The sequence below is a fragment of the Procambarus clarkii genome, chromosome 54 (genome assembly GCF_040958095.1).
Source record: "Procambarus clarkii isolate CNS0578487 chromosome 54, FALCON_Pclarkii_2.0, whole genome shotgun sequence".
Classification (NCBI taxonomy): Eukaryota; Metazoa; Arthropoda; class Malacostraca; order Decapoda; family Cambaridae; genus Procambarus; species Procambarus clarkii.
The window spans coordinates 24,901,059-24,920,360 of NC_091203.1; the positions used below are offsets into that span (position 1 = coordinate 24,901,059).

Below are 19,302 nucleotides of genomic sequence, written 5' to 3' on the forward strand. Positions count from 1 at the left end.
GAGGACATAAATTTATGTCCACTATGCGTTAGCGTTAGACGAAACAGGACTCAAAAATGAGTCCAATTAGCGCGAAAGTGTTAAATTAATTAATATCCCCTTTGTTATGTCCATTCATCCACTTGTAAACTTCTATCATGTCACCCCCTAACTCTTCGCCTTACCAGTGAATGCAAGTTAAGCTTTGTTAATCTTTCTTCATATGAAAGATTTCTAATTTGGGGAATTAACTTTGTCATCCTACGCTGGACAAGTTCAAGTGAATTTATATCCATTCTATAGTACGGCGACCAAAACTGAACTGCATAATCTAAATGGGGCCTAACCAGAGCAAGATATAGCTGATAACCACCCTCTCCCCCATGGAGCATGGGTCTCGGATTCTATTGGAATGAAGTTGTACCGCTGATCTATTTTCCTGTACTTGATTTGTCTCTTTCTGGGTGTGTGGCCGCGGCTTCTACTTGGCCGACAAAGAGGTTGATGCATATGGCTACCAAGGTGGATATGCAAGTATAGTTCCACGCTAATTGTCTGCCATTTTTCCATGGGCACAGTGTAATTCCTTCTGGTCGGCAAGCAAAACTTAACAGATTTATGGTTCAATAGATTGCGAGGCTCTCTCTCTGCTGGACACAGGGCAGAGACAAGGTTCCTCCTAATGATGTCATTGACTTCATTGTGTTGTGAGTGCCAACGGCCTGATTTTCCAGTGCTGGTCGTGCAATCCATATTTCACCTGCCTCTGCCTCACCCACATACACACACACACACATATACTGTACATGTATACACACAACCAAATAATTTAGAAAACCTACTGAATGATTTACACAGCCTTAGAATACCTACCTAATGATTTACACAGCCTTAGAATACCTACCAAATGATTTACACAGCCTTAGAATTACACAGCCTTAGAATAACACAGCCTTTGAATACCTACCTTTAGGCTTGTCTAAAATAATTTAATTCTCCAAGCCTCATTCATTTATTATTTTGCTAATACTGTATAACATTATTTTTATCTTAATAGGTTTGCTGTGTAAAAATGTAATGGGGCGACATGGAGGATCGGCTCAACCAAATGAATGCGGTGCTTCAGGCCATGCAGAAAACTCTGCAGTGCAATATATGGTGAGTTTCATGTATGTTTTATGCACCATAAAAATAGAACTTGCAATTAAAACCTTGTTTGGAAAGGTAGCAATGTATGACGTGCGAGACATGTTATGACTAGTGTAGAAATTGTAATGCGTAATTACAGTACATTCTTACAGATTGAGATCACTCAATCCAGCCTATTGCTGAATAGATTAGGTCTTGTTTAACTAATGCGCTGCGCAGAGCGCCTTGAGGCACTGGATCAAGGGTGCTCAGAGTGCCATGGGGCATTTTTAGGTATAGGGAGTGATTCAAAACTCCCGCGGGTACACGGGGGCTCACATCCTATGCCTCAGGACTCCTGTAAACAGACGCCATCTTGAAAAAAAAATCGTCAGCATCCGTGCTGGCTGTGGGAGCCTTAGTACTGAGAGAATGACCAAGACTGGCACATGAAGGAGCTGTGCACAGCACTGCTGTGCAGCTAGGGACCACAGCACCACTTAGAAATGATGAATAAATAAGTAACTGAAATTATTTTGCATTTATAGTGTTATAGATGATCCTGACTGTGATAAGGACTATGTACAACATTCAGATATCAGTGAACACAATGTTAGTTATGATATTCACAGCATGAAGTAGGGAGAGACAGCAGCCAGCCATTGTTTCCTACATCTACTTATCATGAAACAACTTATGTTCCGTCACCAATGTTCATTTTGCTGTGGAAATGGATTCATATTCGGGATTTTGTGGCAGGAATGTGATAATAACAGCGGCTTTGTAGCTAGTCATAGCGAGATGATTAGAATATTTGGAGGGATTGTCTTGCATCATGTGACTGCTGGTGTCGTCTGCTTGTGGCTCCATGGTGTATTTTGATGTCATCACCATACCCACCAGAACTGCTTATTAGTATGTTATGGTGCATACGAATGTTGATAGTGATATATAACATACGTATATAGCGTAATAACAACAGGAACACTGGTAGATCTAAGATTATAATATATATGTGTCACCATATATTAGGGGGGTTAGCTGTTAGGGACACCTAACAGCTGGGTGGACAGCGCTTCGGATTCGTAATCCTGAGGTTCCGGGTTCGATCCAAGGTGGAGGCAGAAACAAATGGGCAAAATATTTTTCACCCTGATGCCCCCGTAACAAAAATGAGGCCTGGTCGAAGACCGGGCCGCTGGGACGCTAAGCCCCGAAATCATCTCAAGATAACCTCAAGGTATATGAGCTCCATATTTTTTAGAATAGCTAAGTTCCTCACATTTAACTAAATGCATTCCATATATTACACACTTGAATATTACTACTGCAAAAAACTAGATTTGAATCCATTCACAGATACTAAAATAATTATGCAAAAATGTATTTGTGGCAGCCCCCCGCCACACTCAGCTCTCGGCTGCTAGGCTGACCTTGAATTCTTGTTCTGTGTATATAAACTTTCAACACTCGATCTTTGTGGTTCATTGTGGTGCCCAAAAATGTAGATAGGTACAGTATGTACAATGTGTATATAGAGTGTAATAACAGCAAAAACACTGATTGATTGTAGAATATAATATACATGTCACATATATGAGCCCCATAATTTTGAGCATAGATGTTCCACACGTCAAACTATATAAATTCCACAAATTACACACTTTTGAATACTATTAAAGCAAAAAAAAAATCAGAGAAGAAACGAATGAGAAACATCAAACTAATTGTGAAAAATTATAATAATTCATGGCAACTGCCGCCCCACAGCGTGACGGGGTCGAGTGTCCATAAGCGCTTCGCACCCATAATTTGCTCAACTTCTCAGCTCCATCACAACTAAAGTATGGCACATACAGTATTTTTTTTTTTTTAAGTTTCCTGTGATCAGAGACTGCATTTTAATAATATAAAGAAGAGAAAATAATCTTTTGGAAAGAATTTATTTTTGGTGCACCTCGGGGGGGTGTCATATTTTAATGCAGAGCAGTGCAGTGGTTAATGGGTGCCAGCACTTTATTTCAATAATTGCGCTGGCACCCATTAAGAAGTAAATTAATAATTATTCATAAAAACTGTATGTGGTAACAAAAGGGAGCTTCTTAACCCTTTAACTGCGCAACGCGCCTGCAGGCCCACGTCTGGGGTGCGCTACGTGCCTCCGGGTATTTGTATTTTTCACGTTCCATTCAAAACTCCCGCGGCTACATGGGGTTCACATCGGCTTCCTCAGGGCTCTTGTAAACAGACTCCATCTTTAAAAAAAATTGTGGTCCACATTCCCGGGTGTGAGAGCTTCAGTAGTGAGTGAGCAACCAAGGCCGGCACACACAGCATGAGCTCACAGCACCACTGTTAAGCTTGTGACCACAACATCGCCTAATAATGTCAAAATATATATATAACTTGTTTTATTTAGCCATGAGAGTATTTTGCAAAAGAGCCTGAGGTTATCTTGAGGTTATCTTGAGATGATTTCGGGGCTTTTAGTGTCCCCGCGGCACGGTTCTCGACCAGGCCTCCACCCCCAGGAAGCAGCCCGTGACAGCTAACTAACACCCAGGTACCTATTTTACTGCTAGGTAACAGGGGCATAGGGTGAAAGAAACTCTGCCCATTGTTTCTCGCCGGCACCTGGGATCGAACCCAGGACCACAGGATCACAAGTCCAGCGTGCTGTCCGCTCGGCCGACCGGCTCCGTCCCATGTCTTCGACCGGCACACAGTCATGAGTAATTACCTAAGTGTAATTACCTAAGTGTAGTTACAGGATGAGAGCTACGCTCGTGGTGTCCCGTCTTCCCAGCACTCTTTGTCATATAACGCTTTGAAACTACTGACGGTCTTGGCCTCCACCACCTTCTCACTTAACTTGTTCCAACCGTCTACCACTCTATTTGCGAAGGTGAATTTTCTTATATTTCTTCGGCATCTGTGTTTAGCTAGTTTAAATCTATGACCTCTTGTTCTTGAAATTCCAGGTCTCAGGAAGTCTTCCCTGTCGATTTTATCAATTCCTGTAACTATTTTGTATGTAGTGATCATATCACCTCTTTTTCTTCTGTCTTCTAGTTTTGGCATATTTAATGCTTCTAACCTCTCCTCGTAGCTCTTGCCCTTCAGTTCTGGGAGCCACTTAGTAGCATGTCTTTGCACCTTTTCCAGTTTGTTGATGTGCTTCTTAAGATATGGGCACCACACAACAGCTGCATATTCTAGCTTTGGCCTAACAAAAGTCATGAACAATTTCTTTAGTATATCGCCATCCATGTATTTAAATGCAATTCTGAAGTTAGAAAGCATAGCATAGGCTCCTTGCACAATATTCTTTATGTGGTCCTCAGGTGATAGTTTTCTATCTAGAACCACTCCTAGATCTCTTTCTTTATCAGAATTCTTTAAAGATTTCTCACATAATATATAGGTTGTGTGGGGTCTATGTTCTCCTATTCCACATTCCATAACATGACATTTATTAACATTAAATTCCATTTGCCAAGTGGTGCTCCATATACTTATTTTGTCCAGGTCTTCTTGAAGGGCATGACAGTCATCTAAATTCCTTATCCTTCCTATTATCTTAGCATCATCAGCAAACATGTTCATATAATTCTGTATACCAACTGGTAGATCATTTATGTACACAATAAACATCACTGGTGCAAGAACTGAACCCTGTGGTACTCCACTTGTGACATTTCTCCATTCTGATACATTGCCTCTGATTACTGCCCTCATTTTTCTATCAGTCAGAAAATTTTTCATCCATGATAGAAGCTTACCTGTCACCCCTCCAATATTTTCCAGTTTCCAGAACAACCTCTTATATGGAACTCTGTCGAAAGCCTTTTTTAGGTCCAGATAGATGCAGTCAACCCAACCATCTCTTTCCTGTAATATCTCTGTGGCTCGATCATAGAAACTGAGTAAATTCGATACACAGGATCTTCCAGATCGAAAACCATACTGTCTGTCTGATATTATATCATTTCTCTCTAGGTGTTCTACCCATTTAGTTTTGATTAGTTTTTCCAATACTTTCACTATTACACTTGTCAATGATCAACCCGTTCTCGCAAATTCGTAAAGTCAATATTGACTTATTAACTACGTGCATAGGTGATATACTAAACATAATAGATACCCTTTAAAAGATTCATAGAAAACACCGACCTTACCTAACCTTGTTAGTATCTTAAGATAAGCATCTTATTGCTTCGTAATTACAATTATTACTTAACCTATACCTATTATAGGTTAGGTAATAATTGTAATTACGAAGCAATAAGATGCTTATCTTAAGGTACTAACAAGGTTAGGTAAGGTCGGTGTTTTCTATGAATCTTTTTAAGGGTATCTATTATGTTAAGTATGTCACCTATGCACATATTTAATAAGTCAATATTGACTTATTAAATTTGCGAGAACGGGTTGCAATGATACAGGTCTATAATTGAGGGGGTCTTCCCTGCTGCCACTTTTGTAGATTGGAACTATGTTAGCCTGTTTCCACCCGTCTGCTACGATTCCTGTACACAGGGATGCCTGAAAGATCAGGTGAAGTGGAATGCTGAGCTCAGATGCACATTCTCTCAGAACCCATGGTGAAACGCCATCTGGGCCAGCTGCTTTGTTCTTACCGAGCTCCTTGAGCATTTTTTCCACTTCGTCTCTAGACACCTCTATGTGTTCTATGTTGTTCTCTGGAATTCTTATTGTATCTGGTTCCCTAAAGATTTCATTTTGTACAAACACACTTTGGAACTTTTCGTTTAGTGTTTCACACATTTCCTTTTCATCTTCCGTGAATCTATTTCCCATTTTCAACCTCTGAATATTATCCTTTACCTGCAATTTGTTGTTTATGAATTTATAGAATAGACCTGGTTCTGTTTTACATTTGTCCGCAATCCCTTTTTCAAAATTTCTTTCTGCCTCTCTCCTCACTGCCGTGTAGTTGTTTCTCGCATCTTTGTATCGCTGGTATGTTTGGGGGTTCGGCCTCTTCCTGTATTGATTCCATTTTTGTGTCTTTCGGTCTCTAGCCCTCTCGCAATTTCTATTGAACCAATCCTGTTTCCTAGTTCTGCATCTCTGTTTTGGTATAAATTTTTTTGTGCCTTTATCATATATTTCACAAAACTTGCCATACATCTCATTCACTTCCTTGCCTAGCATCAAGTCATGAGTGTGATAATGACTGTGTACAATGTTCAAATATTAGTGATTCAATGCTGTACACGATGTTTACAGCGCTAGCCATAGCACCACAGCATTATTTCGTCCATCTAGGAATCTTCAAACGACTTCATAGGTTCCTTTACAAATTAAACTTGTGGTCAATTATGTATTTACAGGATTTAGTGACCAGTATTGTGATAACAGCAGGATTGTGGTGATAATAAGCACTGTGCGTAGTATTGTGGGAGGAGTAATTGTGGCGAGGGAGAGAATCAAGGTAGCCTTACTGTGTGTGTGTGTGTGGCAGCCACTTTTGTTTTGCTCATCATACTAGCTTAGTGGTTTGCTGTGGTGAACACATGGGATTCAAAAGGTGACACCCTTAGGGTCAACACTTGCATCAGAGGAGCTCCAGCATATTTCAACAATCCTAAGTATTGTAGTACAGGTTGATGATAGTGAGTGGTGTCCCAGAGAACATAAAGGTATAATGCTTTTGAAAAATAGGTGAGATAACAGGAGTGTGCTAAGGGAAGTGAAAAATCAAATGAGAAAAAGTTGCCCTAGTATTTCCAGTGCAGAGAAGAACATTCAAGATGACTGCCGGCAAGAGGAAAAACAAAACAGAGCTTGATTTTGCGGGATTCAATGAAGAAAGCATTATTAGTAGTCTACATAACAAGTTGGTAAAATTAGATACTATAGTGAACTCTCATGTAGAAATAATTAGTAAATTGAAAGAAAGTAATGACCATTTGAATAGCAAAGTTTTATGTCGTGAGGATATAGTGAAAGACTTGTGCAAGGATAAAAATCAATTGGAAATAAATTGCAAAGCCATGGAAGAAGAAAATAAACTCTTAAAAATAGCTTTGGAAGAAGTTAAAGTAAATTTAAACATAAATGACTACAATAGGTTAGGTAAGGAAATTCAACAGGAGAAACAGCTTTTGTCAGCACAGATGGAGGAAGTTACATAGGGAATAGAACAATGCAAGAAGGATATGCAACTCACCTATGCACAAGTGGCCAAGGAGAAGGAAAAAATTGAAGAAGCAGTAAAGGAAGTCAAACACTGCAGCAACCAAGATAAGAAACATTAGGCTGGAAGTGAGAAAAGAATTGGCATCTAACCCGAAGTTTGTGCAAAACACAGTTGATAGGAGTAAGTCCCTGATCATTTTTGGCTGCAAAGAAAAGGAGATAACATCTAGGTCAGAAAGAGCTGTAGAAGAAGCAAAAGTAGTAGATAAAATTGTTGGCCTCGTAGAAGGTCTTACTACCATAGAGAATGTGTGCGACTACAGGAGAATAGGCAGATACGTAAAAGGGAAAGATCGACCTTTGAGGATCACCCTAAACGGTGCCAAACAGATGGAAGAAGTACTAAGGAATGCTAGAAAATTACAAAGTGATGAGGATGGGAAAGTGTGGCCGTTAAGACGAGATCTTTCAAAAGAAGACAGAGAGAAGCTGAAACTGAACCTCGCCTAGACAAAACGTTTAAATGAGAGCAGGAATGAAGAAGAAATCAATTCTTTTTTCTACAAAGTGATAGGGGTAGGCAGACCAGTAAAGTGGTACATAAAGGCAAACCAACAAAATCAATAGAGAGAGGGGGAGTGAAGAATAAGGAGAGGGGGAACAAGTTCCTGAAGATTGCATACACCAACATAGATGGAGTGAGATCGAAGATACTGGAGTTAAGTGATGTAATACAGCTGCGGACACCAAACATTGTTGCACTCACAGAGACAAAACTTGAAGATGTTATTTTAAATGAGGTCATATTCCCAAGGGGCTACTCAATTTGGAGACGGGACAGAAAAATTAGGAAAGGCGGTGGCGTTGCTGTGCTGGTGAAAGAACACCTAAAGGTGAACGAAAGAGTGACTGCCAATCCACAAGAAGTTGACATAATAGCACTAGAGATCTGCCATGAAGATGATAAACTAATGATCATAAATGCATATAGTCCACCACCAAGCAGCACATGGTCAAAGGAGGAGCTAGATAGTAAACAAGAAGGTCTTATAACGATAATGAGAGAGATTATAGCAAGAGCGGATAACGATAGGTCATGACTGTTGATGGTCGGTGACTTCAACTTGAAATCCATAGACTGGGAAGCATATGAAGCTAAAACAGAAGATTTTTGGACCTGTAGATTTGTAGACTTCATCCTGGAAACATTCTTGTATCAACATGTTAAACAAGCTACGAGGATGAGGGAAGGGGACGTTCCCTCCATGCTAGATTTGATATTTACCAGGAAGGAGGAAGAGATATTTGGCATTCAGTACCTTCCTCCCTTGGGTAAAAGTGACCATGTCTTTTTCGGAATAAAGTATGCAATGAGCTATAATCTGGAAGAAAATAAAGAGGTTGAAGCAGTTGAAAAACCTGACTTCAGGAGAGGACATTATGGGGACCTTAGAATTTTTTTTAGTGAGTATAATTGGACAGACTTGTTGCTAGGCAAGGAAGTGAATGAGATGTATGTCAAGTTTTGTGAAATACATGATGAAGGCACAAAAAAATTTATACCAAAACAGAGATGCAGAACTAGGAAACAGGATTGGTTCAACAGAAATTGCGAGAGAGCCAGAGACCAAAAGACACAAAAATGGAATCAATACAGGAAGAGGCCAAACCCCCAAACATACCAGAGATACAAAGATGCGAGAAACAACTACACGGCAGTTAGGAGAGAGGCAGAAAGAAATTTTGAAAAAGGGATTGCAGACAAATGTAAAACAGAACCAGGTCTATTCTATAAATTCATAAACAACAAATTGCAGGTAAAGGATAATATTCAGAGGTTGAAAAAGGGAAATAGATTCATGGAAAATGAAAAGGAAATGTGTGAAACACTAAACGAAAAGTTCCAAAGTGTGTTTGTACAAAATGAAATCTTTAGGGAACCAGACACAATAAGAATTCCAGAGAACAACATAGAGCACATAGAGGTGACTAGAGACGAAGTGGAAAAAATGTTCAAGGAGCTAAGTAAGAACAAGACAGTTGGTCCAGATGGAGTTTCACCATGGGTTCTGAGAGAATGTGCACCTGAACTCAGCATTCCACTTCAACTGATTTTTCAGGCATCCCTGTGTACAGGAGTTGTAGCTGATGTGTGGAAAGAGGCTAACATAGTTCTAATCTACAAAAGTGGAAGCAGGGAAGACCCCCTTAATTATAGACCTGTATCATTGACAAGTGTAATAGTCAAAATATTGGAAAAAATAATTAAAACTAAATGGGTAGAACACCTGGAGGAAAACGATATAATATCAGACAGACAGTATGGTTTTCGATCTGGAAGATCCTGTGTAACGAATTTACTCAGTTTTTATGATCGAGCCACAGAGATTTTACAGGAAAGAGATGGTTGGGTTGACTGCATCTATCTGGACCTAAAAAGGCTTTCGACAAAGTTCCCCATAAGAGGTTGTTCTGGAAACTGGAACATATTGGAGGGGTGACAGGTAAGCTACTAACATGGATGAAAAATTTCTTTACTGACAGAAAAATGAGGGCCGTAATCAGAGGCAAGGTATCGGATTGGAGGAATGTTGCGAGTGGAGTACCACAGGGTTCAGTTCTTGCACCGGTAATGTTCATTGTCTACATAAATGATCTACCAGTGGGAATACAGAATTACATGAACATGTTTGTTGATGATGCTAAGATAATAGGGAAGATAAGAAACCTAGATAATTGTCATGCCCTTCAAGAAGACCTGGACAAAATAAGTATATGGAGCAATACTTGGTAAATGGAATTTAATGTGAATAAATGCCATGTTATGGAATGTGGAATTGGAGAACATAGACCCCACACAACCTATAAATTATGTGAGAAATCTTTAAAGAATTCTGACAAAGAAAGGGATCTAGGGGTGGTTCTAGATAGAAAACTGTCACCTGAGGACCTCATTAAGAACACTGTGTGAGGAGCCTATGCTACACTTTCTAACCTCAAAATTACTTTTAAATACATGGATGGCGAAATACTAAAGAAATTGTTCACGACTTTTATTAGACCAAAGCTGGAATATGCAGCGGTTGTGTGGTACCCATATCTTAAGAAGCACATCAACAAACTGGAAAAGGTGCAAAGACATGCTACTAAGTGGCTCCCAGAACTGAAGGGCAAGAGCTACGAGGAGAGGTTAGAAGCATTAAATATGCCAAAACTAGAAGATAGAAGAAAAAGAGGCGATATGATCACTACGTTCAAAATAGTAACAGGAATCGATAAAATTTATAGGGAAGAATTCCTGAGACCCGGAACTTCAAGAACAAGCGGTCATAGATTTAAACTAACGAAACAAAGCTGCCGGAGAAATATACGAAAATTCACATTTGTAAACAGAGTGGTAGACGGTTGGAACAAGTTAAGTGAGAAGGTGGTGGAGGCCAAAACCGTCAGTAATTTCAAAGCATTATATGACAAAGAGTGCTGGAAAGACGGGACACCACGAGCGTAGCTCTCATCCTGTAACTACACTTAAGTAATTACCAGAAAGAGACATTTCATTACATTCAACACTGGATTTTTCTCTTAGAATTAAAGAAAATTAAAAATACTGCCCTCTACAAAAAATAATGTGTTCTGTATTAGCAGGTTTCCAATAGCTACTGGTTACATTTCAGTCTTGGTAAACATAATATTTTAAAATAAATATTTATAATTTGCACAATGATATTACAAGAACAGGATGTATCTATGAGAGAAAACCAAGATGTGTATTTGGAGAGTTCAGGGATGCAAGCTCAATTCCCCAGTGCATGCAACCTATCCTACAAAAACATCGCTTTTCACTCGTATGTGTTACATAAGGCCAAAAATTGCCATGCTAGAAAATGGAAGCGGCTTGCAAAAGAGACTTACTGTCCCATTTCTGTTTTAGGTCCTCTGGTAGGTAAGGAGAGGACACTTTAAATTTACCGTTTTCTTGACGTTGGGGAACTTTAGGAGGACAGGGCTGATGCATGACCTAAGTATAGAATTATAATATAATAATATAATATAATATAATAATATAATATAGAAAAAGTATAGAATTACTTTTAAATACATGGATGGCGAAATACTAAAGAAATTGTTCACGACTTTTATTAGACCAAAGCTGGAATATGCAGCGGTTTGAGTCAGTCCGGTGTTGACAAAGGCTTTAACAAGCCGAAACGTTCACCTCATTTCATATTTCTCTGTGGATTTTCCGCATATATATATATAAATATATATTGTAAATTTATATTTTTTATAAATATTATTTTGCAGTTATAAATATAAATTTGCAGTAAAAATGTTCACATGTCAATATGAGAACTAAACCACACCCCAGAAGACGAGGAGATGACGACGTTTCCTCATGTCGTCGGCGTCTCCTCATCTTTTGGTGTGTGGTTCTCATGTCTTCAAGCCACGTTATTGTGACTCTTCATCTTCACATATGAATTCTCTGGAGAACAGAAGCAAAAAATGTATTTACAATAGAGTACGCACGCCAGTGATGAATACATGAATGTTTTAGGAGTGACAATCTGGTGATACATTTTAGTGTCATTTGAATGTTTACACTGAGTACAGATCACACATTTTAGGGTCATTGGAATGTGAAAGTCATAATTTAAATGAGTCATCTTGAGGTTATCTTGAGATGATTTTGGGAATTTTTAGTGTCCCCGCGGCCCGGTCCTCGACCAGGCCTCCACCCCCAGGAAGCAGCCTGTGACAGCTGACTAACACCCAGGTACCTATTTACTGCTAGGTAACAGGGGCATAGGGTGAAAGGAACTCTGCCCATTGTTTCTCGCCGGCGCCTGGGATCGAACCCAGGACCACAGGATCACAAGTCCCGCGTACTGTCCGCTCGGCCGACCGGCTCCCTTTATATGTCATGTGTCAGATGCTGAAATTATTGCTAAACACTGTCATTTTATTTATCCTATCCTTCAGAAATGTATTTTTGTTTCAGTCTGGATCTGCTCAACACTCCTCTAACTACAAAATGTGGCCACTCATTTTGTGCGGAATGTATCCAACAAGTGGTGAAGGGGCCCCGCAGCTCCGCTCAGTGCCCTTTGTGTATGGCCCATATTACACGCCGTTCTCTAGGGCAGAATAACAAAATAGCCAGTCTTGTAACTGCCGTTCGAAAGATTATCGAGAGTATTAAGAAAGATTGCGCCTTTGAAGGTGAGTAACAAATTTCGTCTAGAAATTAGTTTGATGTTGTTTTGTACACTTTTTATTTTAATGTACTGTAGTTTAGATTGCTTAACTAATAGTTCGGGCAGCTTTATGAGTATGAGTTTCATGATTGTCTTGTAGCTTAATTAACTACAGATCTGTTGGTTTCATTATTAAGCTTAATAATGAAACCAACAGAACTGTAGTTAATTAAGCTACAAGACAATCATGAAAATCATGTTGCCCGAAACGCTTTGCATAATAGTGGCTTCATTAGTATGTGTAACTCCTGTCTCTACAATTATACAGTTACTCTTTATGTTCTTTGTACACACACACACTTTTGAATAAAGATCATTATCATTATTAATATTATTACATTATTATTATTATTACAGTATGTGTTTTATATTTATTTTGACTTAAAATTTTACTCCATTGCTTATTAAACTCACTTTAAAATTTTTGTTTAAGGTGATTTTCCATATTGTTGCCGGCTTAATTAGAAACGGATGAAGTGTATACTTTGTCAGAATAAAAATGGAATTGGTTTGTTACATGTTATTAAATTATTTTTTTCCAAATATGTCTAGAAAACCTGGCTCATAAATGAGTTGTGTAGGCAAGTATTTTTTCCTTCGTGTTCAGTGTTCTATAGATGAACATTGTTGTGTGCTCTTGTTAGAAGGTACAACAGAGTACAGTAGCAATTTCAATTCTGGTGGAATCTTAAATAACTATTATGAACATTTCACCCTGATAGAAATGCCTTTCAACCAAACAGAGTTTGATGATTGTGTACTTCAGAATCAAACAGGAATTTACCATGCTCTGACCTTGTTCAAATAATGCCAGTTTTGCTCAGAAAGATATAGGGGAGGGGCAATGATCATCTTCACATAAACCAATGTAACATTTTTCTTTGAGGTTGGAAGCCAGTTTTTTAAATTTTTTCCCAACAAGAGTGAGAAAAAAAATAGTTATCAGGACAGCTGTAAGCAGAGCTGCAGAGACGATGAAGAGACAATGACATTTAGGTCTGTCCTGGACCATTATCAGGTCGATTGTGGACTTGATAATAGTCCAGGAGGGACCGAAATGTTGTTGTCTGCTCATCTTCTGGTGTGCGGTTTGGTAACGATATCTTCAGCCACATTATTGTGACTCATCATCTGCAGAGCCGCAAAATTCCCCTGGTGATATAATTTAGGTACAGTGTATAATTCTCATTATTAACATTAATTATATAATACAATTAATTCATTAATGAGCAATTATACAATTACTCATTAATAACATTACAGCAGATTGATGAAGAAGAGAACTTTGGAGTCGAAATCCACCACTAACTGAAAGTTGCACAACAGGTAGAAGCAGCAGTCAGAAAAGCTAACCAAACCCTTGGAATAATCAAGCATACCTTTGACTTTAAGGAAAAGAAAGTAATGATTCAACTGTATAAATCCCTGGTGTTTCCCCATTTGGATTATTGTATCCAAGCATGAAGACCTCATCTTCAGAAAGGTCATAGCTGCTCTAGAGAAAGTGCAACACCAGGCAAGAAAAATCATTCCAATGTCAAGTCATCTCTCATATAAGGAATGGTTAAGGGTCACAGGGCTTACAACACTGCAGACCAGGCATGACAGGGCAGATCTCGTTTAAAGGTTTAAATTATTAAACAAGTTAGAGGATGTTGGTTCTGAAAATTTTGTCAAGAGTCCAGATCGAACACAAACAAGAGCAACGGTTTCAAGCTCAACAAGCCACAATGAAGGACTGAGAACAGGGGATGCCTTTTCACTCGCAAGGTTATAAATTCATGGAAACACTTACCCGCCAAAGCTGTAAATGCCAAAACTGTGTTAAATTTTAAAATCCTCCTGGAAAAGATCATAAAGGCAAATGGGGGGACCTTCGACAAGCTGCTATCTTCCTGTCCTCATTGAGGCCACTAGTGGTCCTCAGGTAAATTCTGTACATTCTAGAGTACATAGTATTTGTAAAGTTTTCTGAAAACTGGTGTGAGTTTTTAATGCATTTTTCAGTTACTCCATCAAAATACCGGCCAAGACCTCGTCCAGTAATTAGCGCAGAGGACGACGACTCTGAAAATGAAGAAAATGATGAACCCAGACGAGGGACACGTAAAAGAGGCATAACTGATCATTATAACGCCGAAGTCCCTATACCTAAACCTAGAGCAAGATCAGTGAAACAGAGAATATTAACTTCCAATGGAGGCCAAGGTGAGTTATATAAAATGACTAGTTCTGATTTGGGATTTAATGTTATCAGTCCTTTAGTAACTTCTTTGATTAAAAAATTCTGTTAATGGTATGAGTAGTAAAATAATATAAGTAAATAATTTATTATACAAGTACTGTAATAATTATGTACATACATATATGTACATATGGTAGTTAATGCTTTGTTAATATTTGCAGAACTGAGTCTTCACACAGATGGAAAGCCAGAGACGCACGAACCAAATGTTGGGATCAGTGACCGCAAAGAACGTGTTAGTGTAGATGTTATATCTCAAGAACATTCGTATTCGTCTCCTACTAAACAAGAACCTCTCGAGAGAAAGAGTCTGATTCCCTCGTTCACCCGAGGAAGGGGTGCGCGTAGTTCTGGTAGCGGACTCCTGTTTAGAGGAAAAGCAAAACTGGCTGCTAGTGTGGTTAAAGACAGCCAAGAACCCATTCAGGGAAAACTTGCCAAAGACAACAAAAAGCCTGTTGCTACATATTTGAGAAAGAAAGATGTAAATGCTAGTTCTGGTATTGAGCTTTTGTCAGTGAGTCAGCAAGTTAATAATGCAACATTTCCTCCAGAGAAAGCTATAAACAAGGATGATAAATCCTCTGTTCATCTTAGTGAAAAATTGGGTAAGGAAAAACCAGCTGATAAAGTTGCAAAATGGCTTCATAACAGCAGTGAGGTTGGTTTTCAAATTGGAGCCTCACTCTCTACAGATACAACATCCAACACAGAGTCTGAATCTTCTCAGGTTTTTAACCCATCCAAAAATATTTTGCTTCCGAATCCTAAGTCTTCTGCACAGATGTCGGAAGCAAACAATTCTGGTATTAAGACGGGCATTAAAAAATATCTTTTTTCAAGTAAAACATCTTCGTCTTCCACCAAAAAGAGTGAAGAGAGTAGTGTAGCATCATCTTTCACTGAATCTAAAAGGTTTTTCAAGACAAAGGGCAGTACAGGAAGCCCAGAAACTGATCTTAATGACCCTCAAAATGATGTAGAAACCCAGGTATTTGACCCAGTTGATTATGTGTGTGGAACTCCAAGTGATCCCTACAATTTCATTCCCAGCCAGAAAACACCAAAAGACAAAAAGATAGTTGCAAAACAAGGTCAAGGAGCTAAATCCAGAGCTCGAGGGACTCTGAATTTGGGTCGGGGACGAGTACGAGGACGTCTAAGAGGCCGAGGGAGATGTCGAGGTATTCCAGACATGCGAGGACTATTGGGAAAAATTGATGACACCATTGTTAATGCAAGTACAAGTTTTAATTCAACTATTCAGAAGCACAGTACACCTGTTTCTAGAGGAGCAAAACTTAACCGAAATGTCAACCTTAGTATTATCAAGCCACCTGATACAAGCACGGATATAACACATGAAAAACAAATTGAGTCGGTTATTGTATGTACTCATGATGAGGAGGATGATGATATACCAGATAGTTGTCCTGTTAACACAAAGAATGAGTTTGATGTCCTTGTTTCAGAAGTGAAGGAGAGTAGTAGGCAGTGTAATGCAGGTTATGCCTCCCAGCCTCCAGTTAACCCTTGTGTAGAAGAGGATAAGGAAGCTAACCTTATCTTCATAACTCCTGCTCAAGGGGATGAAATGCCTTTGACTGATTCTGCCAGCAAAGTTCAAGTCAAGAGGAATGTGAAAAAGAGAGCTAGTGATGAAAGTGATAATGAAAGTGGAACAAACAAAAAAACAAACAAAAAGCAAACTGTTCATGATAGTAGTAGAGTTTGCAATAGTAGCAGTAAATTACAATCTGTTAAAGACATGAAGTCCAAGGCAGAGAAAGCTAAAGAGGAAGTCGAAACTCTTTGTTCCATGTTTGAAGATATTGAAGACCACAATTTACATACTGTGTCCATTGAAGATGAAGAAGAAGAAAAGAAGAATAGCGAAAGAGCAAAAGAAAATCTAATGAGGGAAAATATTTTACTAGTGAATGAAACTTTTGAAAATACTCAGCATAACAAAACAGTTTCACCTCTGGTTCCAAAAGATGAGAGAACTATGCCTCCTCCAAAAGCCCCAGTAAGAAGCAGAAAGGTAAGGTTCAATTCTAGTGCTCCTGTTAAAAGTGGTGAAGTTCATGGTTCTGAAGAGTCGGCACCATCAACATCTACCAGATCATCAGGAAAGATCCCTTCAAGAACTTCTCATAATGTAAGATATGCCTCGGAAATGAAATCAAAATTAATCGATACGTCTAAAACTGTTGCCGTCTCGGTTAGTGTGAAATATGCCAAGTCTCCAGGATGGTCACATGTCGAAGGTGCTCGCAGAGATCTGAAAGTTCGGCAGGCAAGCCTCAACATAACAGGAGGTGAACAGCGCAGTATGAATGACTCTAGGACTGAGGGGGGAACCTGTGGGCACTCCACCAGCGCTCTCATGTCTTCAGGTGAGACTAATATGACTATTGATGAAGAAACTCAGGACTTTGATGTAGAGCATCTAGCATCATCTCAGACTAAAAAAGACAGGGTGAAGAAGTTGAAGGAGATTGTCTCTCAGTTACGAGAAGAAGAAGAGAAACAACATGAGCATAAACAAAATGTGATCAAGATGAGAAGATGTGAAAAGTCTAAAATGTTGTCTTCTGAAAGAAAGGTTAAAAATGTTAAAACCCCAAATTTATTGCAAAAGTTGAAGACAAATATGAACACAAAATGCAGATGGAAAGGGTGAGACAAAACTCGTCAAATCTCTGCCATTTTCTTCAGAAACAGAGTCATTTTGCATAGATGATCAAGTTGACAACTGTGTGCCTGAGAAGGGTGTTATCTTGAAATCTTCAGTGAAGTCTTTGTCAAGATCATTGTCAGTAATGAGTAGGAAAAGAAACCCCAGATCTATTTCAGCTAGTCATGAGACTGAACATCATAAACAATCTGATGAAAATGATAATTCCCAAAGTTTGGCAAAAAAGAAAAGAAGAACATTTTCTCTGACAGCTACCACGCAAGATCTTGATGTTTTGCATGATAATTGTGAAATGATAAATGAATCATCAAACTGTGTACATCCTGACATTGGCAAAGTTCCCACAGGAGATGCTAAAGAAAAAGTTGAAATGGGAATGACTACTTTGGATCCATCACGGGAAACTCCGTTATTAGCGTCCAGTTCGACAGTCGTGAGCAAATGTCGCCCACCCCATCACAACATGAGCCCAAGTTCCACATCAGCTTCACCATCTAAGATACCTTTTTTATCTAGCAGTGACACCATTGAAGGAAATGCTTCTAGTCAAATATCTCAAACCTCCCCACGGTCACCATCAAAGATTACCAGCACACAGTGTCAAGGTAGTGCCACAGGATCTAAAGTGGTGCCATTTAAATCTATGGGGTCACTTTGCTCAGAAAGGTTTGTTGGTAAAATGTTTTGTTTTTAAATCTTTCTATATGGAATAAACTGTACCATGTAAACCATTAGATTACATTGCACATTATAATTGCATCTTTATGTACACTCATTCATCGTGAGAATCAATGTGAACATTTGTATTTACAGTATTGTATAGTATACTACAAAAAATTTAACTTTATTTTATATATTATCACTTCATTGAAAATAAGCAAGGAAATTGTCATCAATATAACTTTCTGGAGGGGCTAAATGGTAGCTTCCTGTAGCTAGTCCCACTGAGAGAGTCCCACATCTACAACAACATCAACCCTTGTAAGTCCTCAAAGGCCTACTAGAGACCTACTACAGTACAGCCTACTAGCAAATGAGCCTCCTCGGGAGGTCCATTTGTTTATTTACTTGCGTATTGTTAAAATTTTGACTATATGCTTCACATTGTGTTTACAAGTCTTGTGTGAACTTAGGAAACTATTCTCCTAAAGAACCCTTCCCAAGGTGCTCTTTTGTGTCCATGGCCTGACAGGGTTCAATGTTCGTTTCATAATGGCTGCCTAATATGGAGGGTGCCTCGACTTGAGTCATTCAAGGGTCTCTGGCACCTCTGCAAGGTTCTGAAGTTGGAGGCATTCTTGGGTTACTGATTAAGGGGGGTGCACTATTGTTTGCATGCTTGTACATATGGCACACTGCTGATTCCCTTCGTAAGTTGAGTTTTTCCTTAGGACTGCTTTCAGTGTCGGTTTCTTACAGCAAGTGCACTAGTACCTGGGTGTTCTGCTTGGTCTTTACCATCAGTCCCTGATAAACACTGCAAATCTTTTCTGGGGTTTGTCATTGATCAGTTCATCTAGCCCTCACATGCTTCTTTTCTGGGGGTAGCCCCTTCGGCTCCCCGGAGCTTATCCAGGCTGATATGGAACTATTAGACTTTGGCATCAGTCAGTGTGAATGGAGTGTTCTTAGGCCTACTAGAGACCACAAGCCAGAACCTGGCCCTCCTCAGGGAGACACGAGGAGCAATGGTGTATAGAAATGCACATGTGATTTGGAGCATTCTGTGTCTGCCATTGACTGTGTCAGGCACCCAGAAAGGTAAGCATCCCAAAACAAACCCCTATTCTGGTTAAGAAATTGCGACTAAAAGCCAAACTAGTAGG

General features: G+C 39.2%; 1 non-coding gene across 1 annotated transcript in view; it reads left to right on the forward strand.

Moving 5' to 3' along the window:
• The window catches only part of LOC123771312 (uncharacterized), a 74,699-nt gene that overhangs the window by 6,257 nt on the left and 49,140 nt on the right, over positions 1-19,302 (forward strand). The window contains exons 2-5 of the transcript XR_011222853.1: positions 1,037-1,137; positions 12,275-12,495; positions 14,538-14,738; positions 14,937-18,142. This is a non-coding gene — a transcript (uncharacterized protein). The remainder of the gene's footprint in view (positions 1-1,036; positions 1,138-12,274; positions 12,496-14,537; positions 14,739-14,936; positions 18,143-19,302) is intronic.